This window comes from Rhinatrema bivittatum, chromosome 2 (assembly GCF_901001135.1).
Source record: "Rhinatrema bivittatum chromosome 2, aRhiBiv1.1, whole genome shotgun sequence".
Taxonomy (NCBI): Eukaryota; Metazoa; Chordata; class Amphibia; order Gymnophiona; family Rhinatrematidae; genus Rhinatrema; species Rhinatrema bivittatum.
In genome coordinates this window covers 220,808,254-220,835,099 of record NC_042616.1, presented here as the reverse complement: position 1 = coordinate 220,835,099, position 26,846 = coordinate 220,808,254, and the positions used below count along the sequence as shown (strand labels likewise).

Genomic DNA, 26,846 nt, shown 5'->3' with positions numbered 1-26,846 from the left:
ATGTAAAGCAACATTAACATTTTGTGCTGCGAACAGCCAAATATTCTGTTTTAACAGGTTCTGGTTCTGGGCTGGTCCTGCGGTGCACAGCACTGTGGTGTTGGGGGATCTGGGTTTGGATTTACTATCTGTCAGGGACCAGGGATCCGAGAGTAGTCATGGAGGTGATGCACTCAGCAGTCCACGTCACCAGGCTAAGTGGCACCCCGGGATGTACCCACTTTGCAGGGGACCCCTCCAAAGTTCCGGCCGGCAGTGGGAGGCTTCCTCTCTATGACACGGCTGGCAAGGGGATCCCCCTTTTGATGATGCGATTTCACACCAGCAGCCTCATGAGAGGTGTGTGCACCTTCTGCAATGGTGTGCTGGAGTCCCACTTTGGACAAGAAAGTGTTGGTGTCCCGAGTGAATGCTCGTTCTCACCTTCCCTTCTGAGGGACTTGGTGCTCAGGCCTGGAAGAGGGAGAGAGAAGACAGATGCTGCTACCGCGGAGGCTCCTGCTGGCAAAGAAGCAAGGCCACCTTGGAGAGAAGGTGCTCATCCAGCCTTTTGGCCGGTGACTTTTCCCAGAACATCCCAGGAATGCCATCAGGGGATGGAATTAGGACAAAGAGCGCAAATGAAAGGGAAGGATCTTTTATTAAAATATTTTTTTAAAGCTTTTGATTCACTCTCAAGTTGTTTCTTTTTTTTTTTGGCTCAGCAATTTCTTGTTGCTCCTCTGGGTTTCCAGCTCATTTGAAGCCGGCATCTACTGGTGTTACGGCAACATGAAATACTTCATTCATAGCCTCTTTGTAGCCCTCTTTCCACTCCTGCCTAGCCTAACCATTGTAGTGACTGTCCGCTGGACGAGAGGTACGGACAGCAGTTTCTTCCAGAACTTGGCACTAGTGCGTTCTTAAGCTACCCAACAGGGGTCGCTGTTGCACAAAGGCCGAAGAGCCCAAACAGGTGGTGTTCAAGTTGCTACCCAGCCAGTCCGGGCTGCATTAGCCAAGCTTACGGACTGCATTTATTTTATGAACTGTGCCTTACAATAAAATCAAAGAAGGTAATTTTCAAAAAGATTTAAGCGTGTAAACTCCATAAGACTGAATTTTCAAAAGGTTGGATGCGAGTAAATGGACTTTATGTCCATAAGTGGGCTTTCAAAAATAGCTCCGATATATGCTGTTTTTATGCGTGTAACTCCTTTGAAAATTCACTCCTTAGTGAAGATATAGGAAAAATATGAAAAGGCATAGCACTACATCCCACTCAAGACAGAAGCACCTACAGTAAAATATAAGGTAACGGGAAGATTCAGCAATCTGGTTGGATGCTCTTTCGTTGACTAAACTTTGTAAAACGCGTGTCTTTTTTATAAGTATAGTATTTCAAAATTCTGATAGCAAAATATTCTCGCTGAACAGATTGCAGGGCTGCCTCCTCACCCAGGTCGATCCAGAGGTCAAGCCTGGGTTTGCACCTTACTTTTCTTAGGGAAATAAGAACTACAACTACAGTTTTCTCAGTGGAGAAAGGTAAACAGTGGAGTGCCTCAGGGACCTGTACTTGGACCAGTGCTTTTCAATATATTTATAAATGATCTGGAAAGGGGAACAACGAGTGAGGTGATCAAATTTACAGATGACATAAAATTATTCAGAGTAGTTACATCACAAACAGATTGTGATAAATTGCAGGAGGACTGTGCAAAACTGGAAGATTGGGCATCCAAATGGCAGATGAAATTTAATGTGGACAAGGGCATAATGATACATATAGGGAAAAATAATCCATACTGTAATTACACGATGTTAGGTTCTATATTAGGAGCCACACCCAAGAAAAAGATCTAGGTGTCATAGTGGATAACACATTGAAATCGTCTGCTCAGTGTGCTGCGGCAGTCAAAAAAGCAAACAGAATGTTAGGAATTATTAGGAAAGGAATGGAGAATAAAATGTAGAATGTCATAATGCTCCATGGTGAGACAGCACCTTGTAATGGCTGCTGAATGTCCGGCTATGTTCAGTGGCTGCCACTTAGATGGATAAGTCATTTATTCAGCTATGTTTTTAGCTGGATAACTTGTGACCGGATGATGGGCATCATGGGACAGTGCAACTTAGCTGGATAAGTTATCTGTCTAAGTTTAGACTTCCTCAATAGCAGTTCTAAACTTAGGCAGAAAAGGTGTCATCGCTGTTCCAATATTTTGTTGGTTTTCTTTTAATTATTTTATTTTGGGTGGCCTAATCAAAGTGCCCCACCTCTACTTTTATGAAAACCTACCATCACCAAAAAAAATAAATAAAAAATCATCATTTAGCCCATGGATAAAAGAGAGAAATTCATAATTTATGAATAAAAGATTAACACCTATGAATAATAGCACCCAAGCTCACAGATTGGCTGAATAGCTAAATATCAGAGACAGATTTATATTGTGCACACATTTCTTTGTGTAGCCCCCATCCCAGTCAGGTCCTGGGTACAGGGTCACAAACCATGCAAGACCTCATAACTTCCCAGGATTTCCTGCACAAGGGGGAAAAGTGTATTTTTTTCAAAGCCCTTAGGAGTTTGTACTCGCAGGGGCTCTTCCTGTTCACCAGTCAAGCACTCCAAAAAAGATCAATTTCCCACCAGCTGTGTTGTTCAAAATAAAAAATCTTTACTGACTGATGGCAGGGAAAACACAAAGTCCAAAAACACATTTCTGAATATTGTTCATGCTGTCACTTAGTCCAGTCACCAAAAATAAGCACTGTCTCTTCCACCCCTTCACACTTCTTGCCCCCAGGTCAGGTCTTTGAGATGGATACCCCTTCCACCTTGGGCCATCGCAGTACCTGTTTGGTTGCTGTAATCTTTTCTCCAAGGTCCTTCTCTCTCTCACTCTGTCTTGTGACTCCAGCTGATGTAGATGAATAAATCTCTAACTCTGGGGAACTTTCCCAGGCAGACTGCCCTTCCTCTGGCACCTCCCAGTACCCTAGTTCACACACTCTCCAGGGACATTTTCTTCTCCTCCTTAGAGTCTGGCAGACGTTTCCAGGCAGGTTGTCCTTCCTCTGACACCTCCTAGTACACTCGTCCCCAGCTCTTTACACTCCAGTCTTCTGACCTTCCAGGAACTCCTCTCCTCAAATCGTTCTCCTTCACTCCCATAGGACGTCAGCGCTTGGAATCTTCTCCTCACTCCCCAGGCCATCTCTTTGAAGGCATAAGGCCCCCTCAGGTGCCCTCTGCGAGGACAGACACCTGCTCCCTCAGCTCTGAGCTAAGGCTGATTCTTGACTCCTCTGAAGTTCCGGGGCCCAGGAGTTTTGTTAGCATACAAAACCCTCCCAGTAGGAAGTAGTCCACCACACAAACACACCTACAACACACTGACCTCACACATAGGGACAGGTCTGGAGGGAGACCTCTGACTCACACTGCTGGCAGAATTACCTGTTGAGGCCACAATCACCATTCCACTAAAGGGCAACCACAGCCACAGGGAGCGGAATATGACACCCTGTTACATTTGCCCAGAATATCTTTCTTCCTTTTTTCAATATGACATCATGTGAGACTATCAGCAAAAAATAAATAAGGTGACCAACAAACTGAGGGGCCACTTTACTAAAGGTTTTCTCCAATTTTGTGTTTGTAGGAAAAAATACTTAATAGATATGTGCACTCGTTTGCTTTTATTTTTCCGTTTTCAAAATGATCTGATAGAAAAAAAACCACAAATTTTTTTCTTCTATTGTTTTTAGTGTGTACTGTTTCTGAACTACAAAAAAAGGGAAAATATTAACAACACAACACAACATTTTTTGGCCTGCACAAAATGCACATTTTTTGGCCTGTCTTTAGATTCATCATGGTGAGAGCAACTAAGCAGGAGACAAATGTCAGATGCTAATATCGCCTAAGGTAGGAAACAGAAATCAGAATAAAAATGGGGAATGTTAATGGTTTAATTGAACAGAATTGTTTTAAGAGCTCTCCTAGGTCCCCTGTTTTACAAATCAGCATTGTTCTGAACACTTGCAATCCACAATCGCAATCCATTAGCGGCTGCCCACAGCCCACCTCACCCCTCTTCCCCCGCCCCCCCTGGGCAGGTTCTGCTAACAACCCCACCACCTGATCCCGCCTGCCTGCAGACCCCCAACCACATAACTCCAGGTCAGAACAGGGTTCTCCAGGCACCGCTGGAATCAGGAGATAGATCAGAGTGCTGGCAGTGGCCACGCTCAGATACCAGCAGTAAGGACATGCTGGCAGCTGCAAAGGCAGGGAAACAGCAGCAGCAACCGGCAGGCAGGGATTACTTACACAAATGCACATACACACTAATGAACATCAACAGAAATCACACGCACAACCAATATATAGGTAGCAGCAGGCATCGTGCACCACACAAAAACAGGGATTACACCAGCAATGCAGGAGGGCCACCCACAAATAGCAGCAGAGGCAGCATGCAAACATACACATGCAGACTCTCTTCACGGAGCACATCTTTCCATTCTTGCTCTACATGCTGCGTGCACTCTTAAAATATTACACTTTGGCGAGTACGTTTTTTTTTAAGGGACTGACATCTGCCATAACAATTGTCATGCCAAAAGATGAATGCTTTGTCAACCCAGTCACTCTACGGGGTCAGAGAGGTTGTTATTCATATAGTGAAGTACAAAAGACTAGAAAGTAGTTCTCCAGAGACTATACAAAGACTGCACCTTTATCAACAATGTCTCTAAATCTGGAAATTCACAGCTTCTCCTATTAGCAGTCCCAGAGATAGAAAAGAATGTTGGAAACCACCAGGACTTGTTTAAATATTAATTGTGCATTCCGGCACTTTTTCCCCTGTTGAAAACTCTGTTAAGAGATGAAAAGCGGGAGGCAATTATGGCTGAGATGCTCTTGGATAAGACTTTGAACAGCTGCATTGTTTAACAGAGACCAGACCCCACTGAGTCAGGAGAGATCGGTAGAAGAAACTGGAGGATTGGGATTCGGCCAGTGTAGCTGAGTAGCTCTCTGCATGTTATCAACATCAATATCAGATGCCTCCATGGGGAAAGCTGGCGGTATACAGACGATACGACAGTGTTGTGCGCTTCAAGCATGGCCTATGGTAGTTTTGCACATTTTTTGATAACCTGCTTTGGCATTTTTGCTAGATTATCAGATAATTGTAGGATGATCCTTGCACTCGCTATCCTTTGATTATATATGATAATACAGTAATTTGTTTTGCTTTTTCTCAGCAACTTCCTCCTGCTTCTTTGGGTTTTCAGTTAAATCAGAACCAGAGCCGGAATCTGGCACCATGGGCCTTCATTCATAACCAGCCAGGTTCTTTCCCCCTATCACAGATCCTTTCCCCGCTCAATTAGCCCAGCCATTGTGGCGATGGCTCTTGTCCAGAGACCGTGCAGCAGGCTCCTTCCAGAACCTTATTATCATGGACCCTAATCCTGGCCAGTAGGTGTCACCACAGGGCAATGACTGACTCCCAGCACTTCCAGGGCTGTGAGCGCTGCCTCTGCAGCATCCCCAGTCCCCTTGATTGCAAAAACCTGACCTGGGAATGAAATTTAGGTCCCTGTCACTAAGCCATCAGGCTAGCCCAATCACATGTTTCTTGATAGAGACTTTGGGGAGCTATTTGTTAAACTTTTTTTTTAATGTTCCTCAACATAGCCACTCTGTTACAAAGGAGCTGATTATATTTTTGTTGTTTTTTGTATTGTGAAGCACAAAAGGCTAAAAGCCTGATTTTAAACCCCCACCCCCCAACACACACACGTAAAAAACAGGGGTTATGCACGCAGCCGGGCCTTGCACGCGCTGTGCATATTTTAGAAAAGGCCCAGCCGCGCGTGTAATCCCTGTTATGCGCACAAGAGCCAGGTCTCTATGCAGGGGCAGTCCCGGGGGTGGGGAGGGGCGGTGCAGGGGGTGGGACGGAGCTGGAGGCCGCCAGTACAGAGGCCATTTGCCGCTGTACTGAGGGATCGCGCACTGGCAGCCTGCTTTGAACTCTCTTAAACCAATTTTTGAGATTTCCCTGTGAGAACCCATCCCCCTTGTTGCAATGGATTGGTGCATCCTTGTATTCAAGGCTGGATGTGGGGTAAGGAAGACCTGCTTGTGATATATCTTCCAATGAGCAGACACATTGACAGTGATCTGCTGCAGAAGAATATTTTTGCATTAACTGTTTTGAGCAATCTCTTATGTTGGAGGCATGGAAATTTTATTCCACTTTTCTTGCTTCTTCCTTGATTTTTCCCCTTTTCTGGGTTCAGCTAATATTTTTTCTACTTGGAACTGATAACCCATAGTACCTGGGGGTCAGATACCAAATCTTTGGAACAGGGAAATCTTTCATCCAGAAAGATACAGAAGTGTTACGAATTCTGTGTAAAGCAAGGGATCCCAGAAAAGTGCACTACGAAGAGAAACAAAGAAGATACAAAATAAAGGTAACAAGAACTTTGTTGATATTGAGGGGAGTTTTACATAAGGGGTGAGAAATGTCACGGTTCACCAGGTGCTGCCTGAGGAGTTAGAATCAAGAAAGAGAGTGAAGCACCCTTCTGGGACTGTTTGAGGAGTTAAAGGATATCTAAAAGATTTAGTGGTAGATATTAAATCTGGGACTAAATTCTGATTAAATATTGGGATTGTATACTTTCTAACCGCTCTGCATGGGAAGATTTAAGAATTAAATTGGGAGGCGAAGGAGGATTGAACCACTTTCAATCTACATAATCTGAGGAATTTGAGGAAGTGGGAGAAGAAAATTCATTGTAATTAAAGAGTGCTTCCAAATGGGTTGATTTTAAAAGCGTTGCTCATGCAAAAACGGTCACATATGCACGCATGCAGGCTTCGCGCTAGCAACGCACATTCTAAGAAGCCACAAAGTCTGCGCATACATACCCGTACACGCATCGAGAAGGAGGGATTTTAAAAAGTCTGACTATGGCACGTGTCAGCTTGTTATCTGCGCACCATTACTTCTGGGTCCTGATGAGAGGAAAGTCTGGAGATCTCGAGTTTTAGGGCATTTAGCACATCGTGAGGGTTCAGGGTCAAGTGGGGGTCTTGCAGGATGAAAAACCAGAGTGGTCTGGAAGACTTCGATATGATCTGGGCAAACTAGTGGACTACTTGGAAAAACGTTTTCCCTTGCATGAGCATGTTTTAAAATCCGTCTGCTTATGTGCATAAAAACCACTAAAGCCCTACCTGAAATATGCGCAGGAGCGGTACTTTAAATATGTGCATGCTTGCAAGCACAATTTAAAATTGCATCTCTTCGCTTGCGCCGACAGACGTGTTTATGGGCACACGTGCATTCCCTTTTAAAAATTACCCTGAAAGTGATTCAGAGGCTTTACTAGAAGATATGAAGTCACAAGCAGAAGCCACTCAGCAACTGTATATTTCGGATTGTGTATATATACTGTACTATTGTATATAATTAACCTCCTCTTTCTCTTTCTATTTTCCCCCTCCCAGTTATCAGCCCCTGTTAATTGTAACTGCATCTCTTCTTCACGTTTATTTATGTTCTTGGTTGTTTCTTCACACCCCTGTTTCATGTAAACCGGCATGATGTGAATGCTTTCATGAATGCCGGTATAGAAAAACCTTAAATAAATAAAATAAAAATAAAGTTTATCTATCTGCTGTCTTATTATTTATTGCTGCTAATCAATCAAATAAGAGAAGTGCAAATATTATTCAATCATCTGATCGAACTATCAGTAAAGACGTTGGAAACCACCATTCTTTTCCTGTGTGTTTATTGGATGCAAAGACAGTATAAATTGGTAGTGCTGTGAAGTAAAGAATGGAGACAGGGCTTGATTGCAAAGAAGCAGGTATAAGATCTATTGTTAGTCCCCTCACTCAGGAGTTTGGACCTCAGGGAGTAAAGCTATCTAGTAGGAAGAAGGAGTTGAATAGAGACTTGGAGCAGTGGTGCAGAAAAGTCAGTCTCTAATTTCTTTTCTATGTGCCCCTGGGTGCCAAGTAAAGGATCTGTCCCACCCTGGGGTTACAAATCCAAAAAACATATTACGTTGCAGCATTACCATAAGATAATATATAACATAGCATAACATATTAACAGTGTACTTCTTAACGAAAAAAAAACCCCCACATATGCACTATTATGGAATAAAAAAAAACTGTGAAACAAAATAAAGAGGTCAATATTCAGCTCGTTTGTCCGGCTTAGACCTAGATTCATCATTTTGCCATAAATTTCGCATGAATAATGCCCACAATAATAAAAAGGGCGTGGTTAGGAAACATTTTTAGAAACTGCAATGTGCAAGCCTCTTTATAAGGCTCTTATATTAGTCAACTATTTATACCAACTAGTCAGAATGACGCATATTATGTCACTCCACATGATTTGCACCAACCTGTTTTAATTATACCTGCATGCTGAGCAGCTGAAGCCCATGTTTCTTGCATTAATAGTAACACATTAGTCTTAAAGCAGCTTAGTACATAGACCCCCTTAGCCTTATTCATAACCTCTTTGTCTTATTCTCTGATTTAATAAACGTTTTGTTTCCATTCCTTTCCCCTGCACCTCACTATTATGCAGTGTGCTAGTAAATCTACTGCCTCAGATTCCCCTCCCTTCTCAGGCAGTTGTACATCTAATGATCAGAGTTGGCACAAGTATATTTGATGCCCTAGGCAAACCTTTGGTCATTCTTCCCCACCATAACTACTGGAGACTGTGGCTCCGGCACAGCACTCCCTTCTTTGATGTTATTGGCTGTGGTACAGCAACTTTCTCACACTGGCAGCATTTTGCTCGCCCCAAAATCTTCGTGCTCTAGGCAATCGCTTAGGGGCCGATGCAAAAAAATGGCACTGAAAGCGGGCGCTGTGTGTTCGGAGCCCGCTTTCATAACGCGCCCCCAGGTACCTCTCCTGGGGGCGTGATGCAATATTTAAATTAGGGCTCGCGCTGTCGAGGAGGCGCTGGGGCGATTGCGCTCCCCTAGCTCTTCCTTGACAGCGCGAGCCGGAGAGAGGTCCACTGTTGGTGGCTGTCCGCCAGTTAAGAAAACGGACGCTGAATTTATCAGCATCCCGTTTTCCTAACCAGCGCACATGCAGGGGTTGGGAAAATGGATGCTGATAAATTCAGCGTCCATTCTCCAAACCTGACTATGGGCACCAGGAGTGTATAAATCAATATTAAAGTGTCGGGCACTTAATATTAATTTATTCATTCCTTCACTTGTTGCCCATTGGTCCCTCTACTGTCACATGTCAGAAGGCTGTCCTGAAAGGGGATTGGTCCTTTCATTGGCAAATGTCAGAGAAAAGGACAAATGGGCAATAAGTGAAGGAGTTAATAAATTAATATTAAGTGCCCAACACTTTAATGTTGATTTATACACTCCTTCTGGTACCGGTAGTCAAATTCGGAGAATGGATGCTAAATTTATCAGCATCCATTTACCTAGCCCGTGCGTGTGCCAGGGGTTCAGGAAACAGACGCTTGTCAACTGAGCGTCCGTTTCCTGCACCCCACTATCAGTGCTTTTTTTAAACTTTTATTTTTTATTATTTTTTTAAAGAGTTGTTCCTCCTACTTAATATCCCAATGATATTAAGTAGGAGGCAGTACAGAAAAGCAGTTTTTTCTACTTTTCTGTATTAGTTTTAGTAGCGCTCAGCAACTAAAGCCTGCTCAGGGCAGGCGTTAATTTCTGATTGCTAAAATGTGCATCCCAGATGCACATTGTTTTTTTGCATTGGGAGTGACTAGCTAATAGCCTCATTCATTGCATGTGATGAGCGCTATTAGTTTCACTCCGCGTTGGACGTGTGTTGTAGAGGTGCCAATCTCTTTATTTCATAAGGGGATTAGTTAGCGCCTATACAACTTGCGTCCAACTGCGGGTTATACTGTGCGCTGGGCTAAGCACACTGTATTGCATCGGCCCCTTAGTTTGCCTAAGGCGGTAAGCAGGCAATGGGTTCACATGGTGATACAAACTAAAATTCTCCAGGTTTGGGGGCTGTCATCCCCAAAGCTTGCAGTAAGAAAGCCTCTGTGAGTTACACATTAGTAAGGTCTCTCAGGGGGGTCAAAATGCAAAGCTGCTGTTCTCACTATGAAAAGCACCAGCGGCAATGAGCGGACACAGTATTCAGTATATCAGCATAGAACAGAGGCCTAGGGAGGAACAGTCCCAAACAGCTCTCACTGTTTGTGGCTCTGGCAGCAGCCTTGGAAAGTGTAAGCTGTAAAATGTCAAGAACACAGCATAAAGACGCCTGTGTAATATTTGTTTTGTTTTTTTATCAATGTCTTTTATTTCCCTTTTGTTCAATAGGCAGTACAATACTGATCCTTTGCAAAGTGACACCCACTGTTGTCTGTCCTTTTGATTCGATTTTTTTTAAGGGCCTGATAAATTAAGGCCTTTTCCCCATTCTGTATCTGTGGGAAAAGACCTTGATGATCAGGGATAGATTTAGGATTTTGCTGCCCCTGGGCACTTTCGCTGCTTTCACTCCTCCCCTCCCCCTGTCTCCTGTAAGGGGCTGTTATGGGGTAGCAGAGGGATATTCTGAGATTCAGCAGAGCTGGAAGGCAGCAAACCTCAGCCAGCCTGCTGCCCGTAGACGTTCGCTGCCCTAGGCACAGACATAATGGGTGCCTATTGAGAAATCCAGGGCTGGAGGCGATTAAGGCTCTAAATGTTATCTGGAACACACAATCCCCACCCAAGTCTGCCCTACAGTAGATGCAATAGAGGCACTGAAGCATTTTACAACTAAGGAAATGTGGAAATAAGGCCCAGCAGTGTCAGCCTGCTAGACTGAGTGATAAATGTCAATGAAAAATTGGGATTGCATCTCCTTTACTGCTATGGTTACAAAAAAGCCAGGGGTGGGTACCGCAGAAAGAGCGAAACACTGAAAAGACAATAATTGCAAGACAGAGCAGGAAGAAGCGAAGGATAAGACGGAGACAGTGGGACCATTTCAACACCCAGCAGAAGAAAGGCATGTTTGTTAGCCCTATGCCCTTGAGTCAGTGCACCAACGAACACAATAAAATCCCAGTTCTTCTTGTCAAACAGTACAGATAAGATCTTTACAGCATCAATTTAGCCAGAACAAAAAACAAGGGCTAAAAAGCCAGCCACTGGAAAGGCAAGGCAGATGCAGCACTAGAGCAAAGTGAGTCCAACTATTCATCCAACATTCTTGCTCTGCTGCGTGTGGCCATACAAACTGCTTCTACACACAGGCGCCGCATCACATGCCAAGCTTCAAAAGCTAAGTCTCCTGCTCCATCAACAGCTCATGGGGGGGGGGGGGGGAGACCTCTTTTGTTGGCGGGATCTAGGCAAAAAAAGGGGGATTTTCATTCAAAATGCTGGTGCATTTGGTAAGCCTGGCCTGACCTATCAATTAGAGAGATTACAGACTAGCTGGTAACATGGCAACTTTGTTCAAGGGAAGATAAGCGTTAAGACTATTTGTGATTTTCCTACAAATAACTCAGTAAAGGCATGGATTGCACTTTTGGCACAAGCAAGTACTACAGAAGATATATATATATATCAGGGTTTGACAGGGGATACTACAGTTCCTAATTGCTCGTCTCCCTTTCAGGAGCTGTCATCCAGTTTGTCATCTCCAGTTTTAAGAGCTAAATCCAGTTTGGATAAAAGATGCTGCTTAAATCCAAATTATTACTAGCTATTTAAGGAAGGCTTGAGGCAACTCTCCCAATCACAAACAATTTTTATATTATTATTAATTTAGGCCATGGCTTCTGGACTTTCAAGTGGCTTCTACAATTTATGATCTCAGTTTCATTCTTACTGCATCAGCAATAATAACCTAATCCCACCAAAACCTTGTGTACAAGGGACTGTAGTTTCACCTAATGCTACGTACACTCCTTTGTTTCTGTATTTTGCTATTGAAGTTTGATGTAAATGAAATGCTTATCACTCTGGGCAGAAGAGCTTCTTGTTAATGGATCACTCACTCCCAAACTACATCTCCACCGAGTAATGTGCCAGCAATGCAGCCCAACGGAGAGCAGAGCCAAGGTTAAATCCCATTACTAGCACTTAGCCAGAGACCTTGAGGCAGCCACTCTGGGCTTAACCTCTTGTGCACTCTGAGCTTGGGGTTAATTCTCCTCCTTCCACAGCAGAGTTACCTCTGCACAAATTACCGAAGCCTTGTTTCCACTCCAGTCGCTTTCTGTCTCTGTATTTTTTGTGTTACAGGCACCACATAAAACTAAACTTCCATCGCCTCTTGCTTATCTTGCTCGAAGAATGACCTAGAGTTTTTTCTGCCCAAAATACAACCCCGTGCCATGTTTGTTTGGCACTATTTTCTTTCCCCTTTTTCCTCCCTTCTTTATTAATCTCCCTCTTCGGCTCTATTCTCGAAGGCCAGAGAGAAGTCTCCTCTGAGACTAACCCCCTCAATGCTGGTCTTTGGCTGGCAGGGTTTATCATCGTAGCGGCAGCCCCTACCTTCCAGAACTCTATGACCTGAGCCACCAGACGGGCCATGCTATTTCCTTTAGGTTTTTTTCTTTTTAAATTACAATTTACTAATGTAATAAAATTTCAGTCTTAGACCTGTAAGCATAACCAACATATCCTTCATCGCTCTTCCCATCTGTGTTGTCGGAGGCAGGAAGTAGCACTTTCCATGTTGCGCCGGCCTCTATCTAATGGCATTGCTGATAAGGCCATTTCCCTTTATGTGGCTTGCTTCTATGAAAACAATGACACTGCCTCAACCTTTGTGAGCAGGACTGAAAATGCTGAAAAGAAACTCTTCAGAAGCTCTGACTTTTAACCATGTACAGTCTTGGAAACTAGCAAATGAGAAGATAAGGAAAAGCAGTTAGAGGACAACAAGAAGAAATGGTACCTTTAGAAGGTTAATGAATGTTTAAAGATGTAAGATTTTTCCTGATTTCCATGCCTACCCTAGGTCATCTTCTTTAACAGTCTCACCCAGTGTTACAGTGCTGCGCATCAACAATACTGATGTAACCCCCTGATGGTGTACATAAAATGATCGAACGGGGCTTCCATATTACTTGAGGATCATCTCTTCCAAATTTAACATAAGACATGCCATACTGGGTCAGACCAAGAGTCCATCAAGCCCAGCATCCTGTTTCCAACAGTGGCCAATCCAGGCTACAAGTACCTGGCAAGTACCCAAAAACTAAATAGATCCTATGCTACTATTCCTTATTGATTAATAGCAGTTTATGGACCTCTCCTCCAGGAACTTATCCAAACCTTTTTTAAACCCAGCTACAGTAACTACACTAACCACATCCTCTGGCAACAAATTCCAGAGATTAATTATGCGGTGAGTGAAAAATAATTCTCTCTGATTAGTTTTAAATGTGCTGCTTTCTAAATTCATGGATTGCCCCCTAGTCCTTCTATTATCCGAAAGAGTAAATAACCAATTCACATCTACCCATACTAGACCTCTCATGATTTTAAAGACCTCTATCATATCCCCCCTCAGCCGTCTCGTCTCCAAGCCTAACAGCCCTAACCTCTTTAGCCTTTCCTCATAGGGGAGCTGTTCCATCCCCTTTATCATTTTGGTTGCCCTTCTCTGTACCTTCTCCAGTGCAACTATAACTGTTTTTGAGATTCGGTGACCAGAATTGTATACAGTATTCAAGCTGCAGTCTCACCATGGAGCGATACAGAGGCATTATGACATTTTCCGTTTTATTAACCATTCCCTTCCTGATAATTTCTAACATTCTGTTTGCTTTCTTTGACTGCCGCAGCACACTGAGCTGACAATTTCAATGTATTATCCTCTGTGATGCCTAGATCATTTTCCTGGGCGGTAACTCCTAATATGGAACCTAACATTGTGTAACTACAGCATGGGTTATTTTTCCCTATATGCAACACCTTGCACTTGTCCACATTACATTTCATCTGCCATTTGGGTGCTCAATCTTCCAGTCTCTCAAGGTCCTTCTACTTGTGATTTAACTACTCTGAATAATTTTGTATCATCTACATATTTGATTACCTCACTCATCCGTATTCCTTTCTAGATCATTTATAAATATATTGAAAAGCACTGATCCAAGTAAAGATCCCTGAGGCACTCCACTGTTTACTCTTTTCCACTGAGAAAATTGATCATTTAATCCTACTCTCTGTTTCCTGTCTTTTAACCAGTTTGTAATCCATGAAAGGACATCACCTCCTATCCCTTGACTTTTTAGTTTTCTTAGAAGTCTCTCCTGAGGGACTTTGTCAAATGCCTTCTGAAAATCCAACTACACTACATCTACTGGTTCATCTTTATCCACATGTTTATTAACCCTTTCAAATAAATGAGGCAGATTTGTGAGGCAAGACTTCCCTTGGTTAATCCATGCTGACTATATTCTATTAAACCATGTCTTTCTATATGCTCTGTTATTTTGATTTTTAGAATAGTTTCCACTATTTTTCCCACCACTGAAGTCAGGCTTACTGGTCTATAAGTTCCCAGATCACCTCTGGAGCCCTTTTTAAATATTGGGCTTACATTGGCCACCCTCCAGCCTTCAGACAGAATGGATGATTTTAATGATAGGTTACAAATTTTAACTAATAGATCTGAAATTTTATTTTTGAGTTCCTTCAGAACTCTAGGATGCATACCATCCAGTCCAGGTGATTTGGTACTATTTAATTTGTTAAACTGACCTACTATGTTTTCCAGGTTCACAGTGATTTGGTTCAGTTCATCTGACTCATCAGCCTTGAAAACCGTCTCTGGAACCAGTATCTCTCCAACATCCTCATTAGTAAACACAGAGCAAAGAATTAATTTATTCTTTCTGCAATGGCCTTATCTTCCCTAAGGGCCCCTTTAACCCCTCGGTCATCCAACAGTCCAACCGACTCCTCAAAGGTTTCTTGCTTCAGATATATTTTTTAAAGTTTTTATGAAGAGTTTTTTCCTTTACGGTCAACTTCATTTCAAATTCTCTCTTAGCCTGCCTTATCAATGTTCTACACTTAAATTGACAATGCTTATGCTTTTTCCTATTTTCTTCAGATGGATCCTGCTTCAAATTTTTAAAGGATGGTTTGTTTTTTTTTTGGCTAAAATAGCCTCTTTCACCTCACTTTTTAACCATGCTAGTAATCGCTTTGGCTTCCTTCCACCTTTCTTAATGCGTGGAATACATCTGGTCTGCGCTTCTAAGATTGTATTTTTAAATAGTGTCCATGCCTGTTGTACACTTAACTTTTGCAGCTGCACCTTTATGTTTTTTCTAACTATTTTCCTCATTTTATCAAAGTTTCCCTTATCAAATTTTAGTGTTAGAGCTGTAGATTTACATATTGTCGCCCTTCCAGTCATTAGTTCAAATTTAATCATGTTATGATCCCTATTGCCAAGTGGCCCCATGATCATTATATATCTCACCAAATCCTGTGTTCCACTAAGAATTAAATCTAAAATAACTCTCTCTCTCATTGGTTCCTGAACCAATTGCTCCATGAAGCAGTCGTTTATTCCATCCAGGAACTTTGTCTCTAGCATGTACTGATGTTACATTTACCCAGTCAATATTGGGGTAATTTAAATCTATAAGAACAACAGAGCACCCGCTGCACTTCAACGAATTATATCCACAGAAAAAAGTGCAGACCACCCTGAGCCCCTGGTGGAGCACTGGGCTCAGAACGCGCATACCATCTCTGACCTTTTTTTCTTTGTCATTGAAGTGGTCCCACGCCCCCCTCGGGGAGGAAATTATGCTGAATATCTTGGTCGTAAGGAACAAAGGTGGATCTTTTTTTTAGACACTGTCATTCCTAAGGGCTTGAATCATGAACTGGAATGGTATCTATTTACGTGATTTGTCGGGGTTTGAGTGACATCCGTCCATCCGACTGCTAGTTGCGCTTCAGGGTCGGGGGAACCTCTGATTGGCTCCCTGGAATCACATGATCGGTTCACCTGAGTTTCGCGCCAACTCTGTCTGGTTCAAATACCCATCTGTACTGAGGTTCTATGCACTCCCTGCCATGTTCTAAATTGTTTGCATTCAGGTATGTTGAACCTTTGTAAACATGATGTGTTTTTAGGTTCCTGTCGGCACTAAAGTCCATTGTTTGTCCTGATCTGTTTATGTCTTTTTACAGCTGTTCTTTTGAAACGTTTGGTCCCTCCCGATGCAGCCTCTGGCGAAACACGGGACCGTGTTTGGGGACGCTTATAAGATGCTTGTACTGTAAGTCAGTGGAGTTGCCGAATTAAATATAAAAAATTTTGACTGCAAAAACTTGCAATTTGAATTTCTTTGATTGGGACTCAATGTAGGTGGTCTGCACTTTTTTCTGTGGAGGTAATTTAAATCTCCCATTATTGCTGCACTACCAAATTGATTAGCTTCCCTGATTTTTCTTAGCATTTCATCATCTGTCTGATCATTTTGGCCAGGTGGACGGTAATATACTCCTATCACTATCCTCTTACCCAACACACATGGGATTTCTACCCATATAGATTCTACTGAGCGTTTAGTCTCTTATATGATCTTTATCCTGTTGGGATTCTATACCCTCCTGGACATAAAGTGGACATAAAGTGCCACACCCCCACCAAGTTGATCCTCCTTATCATTGCGATATAATTTGTACCCTGATATAGCACTGTCCCATTGGTTATCCTCCTTCACTAGGTCTCTGAGATGTCAATTATGTCTATCTCATCATTTACTGCTATACACTCTAACTCTCTCATCTTATTTCTTAGACTTCTGGCATTGGCATACAGACATTTCAAAGTGCGTTTTTTATTTGCATTAACAAACTGTTTTTCAGTTGATACGTATAATTTGGAATTTTTTAGCTCAGGTGATTCTTTACTTATAGGCACCTGGACTATATTTGCTTTTATTAGAACATCTCTGTTGTGATGCCCTAACTCTCCTGTTTCATTAGTATCCTTTAAAGATACATTCCTCCGAACCATGCATTGTTGAGTGACTGTCGGCTTTCCCCTTTGCTCTATTTCATTTTTAAAAGTTAGCACCAGCAGCCCTGTTCCATTCTGGTTAAGGTGGAGTCCGTCCTTTCAGAAAAGTATCCCCCGGCCCCAAAGGTTCCCCAGTTCCTTACAAAACTGAATTCCTCTTCCCTGCACCGTCATCTCATCCACACATTGAGACTCCGGAGCTCTGCCTGCCTCTGGGGACCTGCACGTGAAACAAGGAGTATTTCAGAGAATGCCATCCTGGAAGTTCTGCATTTCAGCTTTCTACCTAAAATCCTAAATTTGGCTTCCAGATCCTCCCCCCACATTTTCCTACGTCATCGTTGCCCACATGTACCACGATAGCCGGCTTCTACCCAGCACTGTCTATAATCCTATCTAGGTGACGCGTGAGGTCCACCACCTTCGCACCAGGTAGGCAAGTTACCAGGCGGCCCTCATGTCCACCAGCCACTCAGCTACCTCCATTTCTAACAATCAAATCACCAACTATGATGACCAACCTAACCCTTCCTTCCTGTGCAGTTGCCCTGGGAGCACTGTCCTCAGTGTGAGAGGACAACGCATCATCTGGAGAGCAGATCCTTGCTATAGGGTCACTTCCTGCTACACCAGAGTGATGTTCTCCAACTGGGAGACCTTTCTGATCCAAGGCAGTACCGGGGCTGCTAGACTGGATTTGGGACTTGGCTACTATGTCCCTGAAGGTCTCATCAATGTACTTCTCTGTCTGCCTCAGCTCCTCCAGTTCTGCCACTCTAGCCACCAGAGATCAAACTCATTCTCTGAGAGCCAGGAGCTCTTTGCACTAGGTGCACACATACAATCTCACCGGCTAGTAAAAAATCAAACATGTGACACAGTGCAAAAGACTGGAAAGCCCCCCCCCCCCCCTTTGCTTCTGGACTGCTATCTTCATCTTAATTTTGTTGAGTTCCTAGTTAAGTGTAGGTTACTAAGGGAATTGGAATTAGAGTACTTTAAATTTACAGGTGTAAGAACATAAGAACATGCCTTATTGAGTCAGACCAAGGGTCCATCAAGCCCAGCATCCCGCCTCCAACAGTGGCCAATCCACTGTTGGAGGCGGGATGGGTTTTTAGTTTGGTCATGCGGATGGAGACATGGACCTTATAGGTAACAAGAATAGAATACAATATACCATTTCTCTTCTTTGACTGACTTGACAGGGAGGATACCCATCAACTCCCCTCTATGAACTCTGATCCCCTGCTTCATCCCATTGGCTAGCAAAATAAGTATAGAACACATCGAGTTTCAAACTTCCAAACAATTAACTTTATTTTCTGGATGAAGCAGCTAGCTAACAATTTACATGGATCTGAAACAAGGTTACATTTTTACCACAAATAAATCAGATGTCCATTGGCTTCAGTCAGCCAGCATAATACATGACAACAGGAGATTCTGGGAACATAGTAGTACATTCTTTCCTCTTACCTCTTTACCCTACATGATTTATTTGCCTTAGACCATACTTAAGAATTAATCAGAACTCTCAAATTCCTCATGCGTCAAACATCTATCTGTATACATACACCAAAAAGAGCACCACACCTCGATTCCGTCTATCAAATCAGATGAGAGAGCATTTGTGAAATTTTGGTTTGTTGCCGGTTCCCCTATATTTACACATCTATCTGTAACATACCCATATCGACATTCACATCCAATGGAGACCAAATGCAACTGTAGTTTACATGATTAACTCACTCATTTTCCAGTCATAGACCTTTTCCTTCAAATCCCACACCACCTTTCTCCTGGTGGGGATTCCTCAGACCACTGCATCTCAAGGGACACTCTGGGGCAATCCTCTTCTAGGGCTCATCTCACTCCTGAACTCCTGGGCCACTTCCTCAGAGGGAGGAATGACTTACACTTCCTTTAGCCTCCTGGTTATATCTCTCCTTCACCTCCTGATTAATTCCTTAGGAAGAGGAGGAAGAAACCCATTCCACGCCACTCCATGGCCACAGGCCTCTGCTCTTGAGAGGAAGAACCCCTACAGGGTCCCATTCCCACTTGGGGAGGTCTCCGGGCTCCACCAGCCCAAGGGCTGGCTACTCTAGCTGATCACATATCAGAGGTCCCTACCTGCCATTCTTCGATAAGGGCCAAACCAAAGGGCTAAAACCTGCCATAACTACTTATACTCACTGGGGTAGATTTTATAAATTTCCGCGCGCGCATACTTTTGTTCGTGCACCAGGCGCAAACAAAAGTACGCTGGATTTTATAAGATACGCGCGCTGCCTGTTCCCACCCAAGGCTGCTCCGAAATCGGAGCGGCCTCGGGTGGGAACTTTCTTTCCACCCCCCCCCCCCCGGCACCTTCCCCTCCCTTCCCCTACCTAACCCACCCCCCCAGCCCTATCTAAAACCCCCCTACCTTTGTTGGCAGATTTACGCCTGCTTTCAGCAGGCGTAAATCTGTGCGCCCCAGCGGGCTGCTGGCGCGCCATCACTCGACCCGGGAGCTGGTCCGGAGGCCTTGACCACGCCCCCGGGCCGGCACCACGCCCCCTCCCCGCCCCTTTTACGAAGCCCCAGGACTTACGCGCGTCCCGGGGCTGTGTGTGCGCCGGCGGCCTATGCAAAATAGGCACGCCGGCACGTGAGTGCCCTGCGCACGTAAATCCAGCTGGATTTACGCGCGCAGGGCCTTTAAAATCCGGCCCAGTGATTTTTCTTCCAAGACTCAAGATCCACCTGTCATCAATGCAGAAGACAATTTGGAATACAAAGTCGAAGAAGTCCTGGATGTTCGTAAGAAAGGCAAGACTTTTGAATACCTTCTAAAATGGGAAGGTTTCAGCCCCGAAGTAAACTCTTGGGAGCCTCAGACCAATATCCTGGACAAAGAGATGCTTCATCAGTTCCACCTCGTGCATCCTTCAAAACCTAAGCCTGGTACCCGAAGAGGAAGTTGCCCTTAGAAGGGGAGTACTGTTGTGTCCGTCGGTGCCCGATGCATCTCTCCGCCCTCCTTACCTCTCTGGCGCCTCCCTCTCCAGTCATGGGAAGATTGGCTGCCACGGCGTTCTTCTGCTGAAAGTCTTCGGGCGTTCCTGGACTGGCTTGACGCTGCTATCCACCATGTTCCTGGAGGCCTAGGGACATGCGCATGGTGCGGCTCGACTGAAGTACCGGCAATGGCACAAACCTCGGGGGCGTCCTCCGAAGATGACGTCACCCGCGACGGATATTTAAGGTCTCAGTATTTGCTAACACATCGAGTTAGCAAGGATTGACAAGGATTGACATCGAATTGACAACGGACTCGCTTTGTCTTTCTAAGCAACTCTGCCTCCTCGGATTTACCAGAGGTACCCGCTCCTCGGGGGCCTCGCTCTCTCCTTTGTTTTTCAGGTGACAGTCTGGAACCGGTACTCGCTCCTCGAGGGCCCTTGTTCTCAGACTTGCTTTATATACTCTTCTGCCTGGAAGTCATCACTACCAACTATATTAGCTACATCAGTGAGTTACCATTGTTCTCTCTGAGCTTTCCCTGGAACCAGGTACTCGCTCCTCGAGGGCCTATACATTCCAGTTCCCGGGCTTTATTGGGACATTGTTTGAGTGTTACCATCTGCATACCCTGCCTACTCACTATATCTCAGTTTCTCTACAGCTCAGCTTCCAGGGATCGCTGTTCCAGTATCTGAGGGACTACAGCCCAGCCGGGCTTGCCAGCTCACTACTGCCATCTCTGTTGGTTCAATATACTGTTTAATAAAAGAACTAGTGTGTGTCTGTCTCCAAACTCTGAGCCTGACCGGTGGTCCCTCTCGGGATCTTCCCCCGGGGGCGTGGTCATCTGCCATCGGCCCAAGGATCCACCCACAACTATCCCAAACAATAACACTTACTAGTGATATTTGTTCATAAGTATGGTAAACAGTGAGCCTTGAAGTTGTTTTTCTATTTTGAAGAAAATAATTTTTTGAGTCATAAGATCAACATATTCTTATTTTGACTTTGGGAGCAACTTTTGTTCTGAAATTCCCTTGCAAATGTCTTGTTAGACTACAAGGGAATGGCTAGCTATTTGTTCTATGACCCTATTCAATTAGAAAATTTTCTGTAGAATAGAAACTCTTTAGTTACTGTTACTGCTGTTAATTGATTCTGGACCTGGCCTGTATTAGTTAAGTGCTATAGTTCTTTGTAAAATCTCTTGTTATATCTCTCCTCTTGATGTGATTGGAAACTGACCACTGAAATGTATGTTTCCTAATATTTTTCTTTTGGTAATTTTATGGTTTTCTTAACCCAAGATTTATTTCTTGAATGTTAAAGTACAATAATTAATAAAGGAATATAAAAAACCCCCCAAAAAACCATTAGTCTTCTGAAATTAAAGAGTGAGAAGGTGAAAACTGACTCATCCAGTCAGTGCTACCAAGTGCCTGCAAGCAGCTAAGAATAAAAGAAGAATCTTGCCTGCTAAGGAGTAGGAGCAGGGTTCAAGAGTCTTGCAGCAGGAAAGTCTCAGAGAAATAGGATTTCTGGGTACTGGGGTAGCAGAGAAGATTGTGATAGAAGCCTCAGTAAGCAGTGTCAATAGGAAAAACTGCTAAAGGAAGGAACAAGAGATCCTTACAGAGTGACTGTTGTGCAGTGAGATGGAGAGTTCCAATTCCTCCCCTTACAAATATACTTAGTGTGAAATCGTTACCCTGGAAGATGTATATTTGCAGTAAAAATTTCATTGGAATATAGTCCTCTTGTGTGACAAATGTTTTGGGGATACCTCCCAGCACTGAAACCCAAACAGGCCGATGCAATACTGTGCACTCAGGCTAGTGCACAGGTTAACCTGTGGTTGGACGTGCATTTTGGACGAGCGTCCATAACCCGTTATGCAATAAGGGGATTAGCACATCCAAATGCGCATCCAAACCAGTGCATAGCTAATAGCGTTCATCACATGTAAATGCCATGTGGAGGAGGCTATTAGTTATTCCCCCTGTATGTAAAAAATAAATGTGCACCCGAAAATACTGCTTTTCTGTAGTTCCTTCAACATAATATTATGGCGATATTAAGTCAGAGGAACTGAAAAAAGGAGTAACATAAAATTTTTTTTTAAATGTCTTGCCGGTGGTCAGGTTAGGAAAACAGATGCTCAATTAATGGGTGTCTGTTTTTCTAACCCATGGCTGTGCACACACAGGTTAGGAAAACAGACACTGGAAAAATTGAGCATCCATTTTCCTAACCTGTGCACTGCCACTTCTCCTGGGCACCTGATGTCGAGGAGGCACTAGGGACGCACAATTTCCCCTTGCACCTCCTTTTTAACCCAGCAGCTCATATGTCTACTGTATCACGCACCCAGGAGAGAAGGATAGACACACATTAAAAAAGCGGGCGCTCAGGCGTAGTGAAGAGAGAGTACGGCATTTAGGCTCTCATATGCACGGAAATTGTTTTTCCTCTGGTAACTGTCTGATCCCACATACCAAAAGGAAGGGTCGGCTAAGGGAGGTTTCCTCTACCCCTCCCTCTGCTGGCTCAGTACAACAGTGTATTGAGAGCTTTTTCGCCCAGAAACTTCGGGAACGTCCACTGCGGATGTTGGTGAGTTGCGCACCTCCCCACCCCCGCTGGACATGCATGTCACCTTGAGCCCCGGAGCACCTTCGACTCCCTCTCTCCCGGTTCATGTCCAGACTGTGGACCTGGTTACACTGGATAGATGTGATTCATCGATGGAGCCGGTGGTGGTGGAGGCCGGGACCCAGCCTAGCATGGCGAGATACGGAGGTGGTGGCCTGAATGGAGAACTAACACCAATATACCCCTCTCAGGGGTCGGTAAGGCCTAAAGAACTTCTTGGCACAATCCAAGCGTCTACCCCGGTTGGGGACGAGGAATCTGTGTGGCTCCAAGGATTGGGGAAGTCCCACAGCGACAACTTGGCTAATATTATTTCTAAACCAAAATTGGTCAAGCCTGAAGTTATTACTTTAGACTCAGTATGTGAAGCTCTTACTTCAATTCAAAGATCCATCTCTGTATTAACTACAATTATGACTGAAAATAAACATTCAGTTCAAGCTACAGAAGCTGTAACTTTTGCCCATAATGTTAAGATTACCAATTTGGATCAACGGATAGAGGCAATACAATTAGTTCAGAATGGTCTTGTACAATCTGATTTAATGAATTCAAAAAAAGTTGGAAAATATGGAAAATGCTCTCAGAGCTTTAAACCTGAGAGCTTTAAATTTTCCTTGTGTCAAGTTTGCGACATCTCATGATGTATTTAAGAAGTATTTACAGGAAGTTTTGCTTTTTTCAGCACACTCTTTTCCTCCTTTATCTTGGATATATTTTACATCTCAGGAGAAGAAAACTGATCTTCTCAACGCATCACAAGATAATTCTGGTCCAATGGTTCCTATTGAAAATGTATCCACGTTTTTGGAATCCTCTGGGACAGATCAAGTGGAGTATCGTGGAACTTTGTTTATTGCATTTGTTTTTCCATCTGATTGTGATTCAGTATAGAAATTGTTTCTTCTTAATCGTGATAAGCTATTTCTTGGACAGAAAATACAGATTTACCCACATATTACTAGGGCCACCCAACAGCGCAAAAATAATATGTAACAGCTTCTCTCTGTTTTCCTTTAACTTTTTTTCTGTATGGGGTGCATACTTAACCCTTGATTTCCTCCCCCCAATTTCTTCATATTGGATTTAGAGGGGTTAAGATTTACTTAATTTTCTTTTTACAACTGCATTTATTTATTTATTTTTTTCAGAACCCTTTTACTCCGTATTGCATTGATATGCTGTACTGATGTCTAAATTGTTAAATTTAATAAAAATAAGATTAAAAAAAAAAGTGGGCACTCAATCATAAGCGCCTGTTTTTCGCGCACCGATATTGCATCAGCCAGAAAGGGCCTAAAAGTGAAGATTCCCCCAGCTCTGGATGGAACCACCCCCAGTGACCTCTTCTTAGAGGAGACAGCGGAGGACGGGTTGCACCAGTATTTTAGGTTCCACCTTTCTCATCAGTTCAAAAAACAATACCTCAGTCTTTTTGTTGTGAGGGCTACAAACTGACAAACATAGGAAATGTGCCTAGCGGGGTGAGGGAAAGGTTGGACAAAGAGAGGGGGAAGGTTTGGTGAGATGAAATAAATCAAGCATTGCTTTCTTCTCCAGTAAACTGTCTCCTGTTCCTGCTCTTTTACACTGCCTCCCCCCTCCGGCTTTTCACATTCAACTCTCTTCCTGTACTGCCTTAGCAAGCAGTAAGCACACAGATCAGCCAGTGGCAGGCGAGGAGGGGCACTATCCTTGGGAGATTAGCCTCGGTGAGATTCTTCCAGTATTTCAATAATTCCAAAACACCCATTAGTTGAATTACCAGTAGGCCTGTGCTAAATGCGTCATACGTCTTACTCGAGGGGGTGGGTAATGCTCCTTTTCTGAGGGGTTTAGGGAATGCCATAGTTGGCAGCTCCAATCTTCCATAGCCACAAACTAGAACTCTTGTTTTCAGGATGTCAACAATGAATATTCATCAGGTATCCCTGCACAAATTTGGCTTAAGATCCCAGTTAATTTGCACTTTGGTGGTTATTTTGTAACCAGAGCTGTTTCTGACTCTTGAAGACTGGTGTTGCCTACCCTTCTAATTCAGGTATCAATGTACATTGTCTTTGGAGCCATGGGATAAAACCACTGGGGAAACAAATAAACCCAATACTTTCTCTACAGCTCAGTTCTTGGCCAAAACAAGATTGAAGCATAATCAGTATTGAAAAGTTATTTATGAGAATTAAATTCAGAACTTTTACCATGCATGAAAAAGATGCCATTCTCTTTTCTGTGTGGAGAGGGATAATAGGAAACTGCAAAGGCTTTAGTATCCAAAATAGACACCAATCCTGGTATGCAATATTGTGCCAGGCACCATTTGCTTTGCTTTGGCTTTTTTTGGGCTTGAAAATGTTGGCATAGAAACATAGAAATGACGGCAGAAAAAGACCAATCGGCCCATCCCGTCTGCCCAGCAAGCTTCCACACTTATTTTCCCATACTTATCTGTTTCATTCCACGCCTATTGTCCCTCTACAAAGATGCAGCAAATCCTACTGTTTTTGCTGCTTGGTACACCTCCGCTCCCAGTGCATCAGAAACTCTACCACTAGTCATTTTTTGGCACAGGTAGCCATCATGTCTAACAGTACCAAACTTGCCTGCAGGGCCAGTTCTTTCATTAGGCAAACTAGGTAGTTGCCTAGAGCACCAATATTTTGCGGGTGGCAAAATTCTGCCAGTACAAGGCACAAAGGGGTGCTGTACCAGAGCCAATCCCACCAAAGAAGGAAGCGCTGTGCCCGAGCTACTGCTGCTGGCAGGAGGAAGCACTGGGGCAGATTTTCAAAGCGCACGTAACCCCGAAAAGCTGCCCCTTCCACCCCCTGCGTGCGGCAAGCCTATCTTGCATAGGCTCGGCGGCGCGTGCAAGCCCTGGGATGCGCGTAAGTCCCGGCGCTTTCCTGGGGGGTGTCGCGGCCGGCGCGTCATCGGGGGCGTTCCGGGGGCGGGGGCTGCGGGCAAGTTACGCCTGCCTTGGGCAGGCGTAACTTGTAAAATAAAGGTAGGAGGGGGGAATTAATTAGGGCTGGGGGGTGGGTTAGATAGGGGAAGGGAGGAGAAGGTGGGGGGAGGGCCAGAGGGAATGGAGGATGGCTGCGCGGCTCGGCGCGCGCAGGCTGCCGATTTTGCGCAGCCTTGCGCGCGCTGACCCTGTATTTTATAACATGCGCGTGGTAGCGCACACATGTTATAAAATCGGGAGTAGATTTGTTCGCGCCGGGTTGCGCGAACAAATCTACTCCCGCGCGCACCTTTTAAAATCTACCCCACTGTGTTAGAGGTAAGTTGGGAGAAGGGGTACAGGACCAAATGTTCGCCTAGGGTGCCAAATACCCTTGCATCAGCCCTGCTTGCTTGGCCCGCTTACTACAAGTCCACAGAGTTTAGTTTTAGCCAGGATGTAGCTAACATGAATATGGAAAACCACCCAATCCACACTATGCATGAAGCCAAGATGGGATAAATGATAGCTACAATAACTGAGATAATGCACCATGACACATTTTTTGGTACACTGAATTTCCACACCAGGTTTCTATATTTTCAGACAAGCATGCTCTTTCAAAGTCTGAGTAAAAGTAATTTAAAAAGACAGTCAATTCAACAGATTGTGAAAACCAGGAGCCTGCCATTCCCAGCATCAGCTTTCCCTAGTCCTTTGACAGACTTAAGCAACAGGCAGTGCAATGACTTTTGACATTTTCATCTGGTGATGGTTTTAGCTGAAAACATACCTAGATGGGCTGAAAGTAGCAAAAACTCTCAGTAAATGTGTATGATAACAGAAATATGGCAAGGAAAAGAGGAAGGAGGCAGAGACTGTATCCCAAAGCCCTCCTTGTCAAATCACCATAGAAGCCATAATACCAAAATAGGTGCAGTCTTTACTTCACTATTTATTTCAGTGACTGAAATTTTACCCTGCACTTGGCACCTCTACATTGAAAATGTTGGAAGATCTTGTCTCAATATCTGACTTCATATATCCCATACAGTCACAACTCAATGAAAACTTATGAGTCCACCACAAGAATAATTTTCTCGGCCTACACTGAGACTCACATATGGCACATCTATACGTTAGTACATTTTCTCTTACTCGAGGTTTCTGCTATCT

The 26,846-nt window shown here is 43.9% G+C and overlaps 1 protein-coding gene across 6 annotated transcripts in view; it reads right to left on the bottom strand.

The window, feature by feature from the left end:
• CREB5 (cAMP responsive element binding protein 5) overlaps window positions 1-26,846 on the bottom strand; it is an 881,413-nt gene that overhangs the window by 167,615 nt on the left and 686,952 nt on the right. The gene's annotated exons all lie outside the window — the stretch shown is intronic.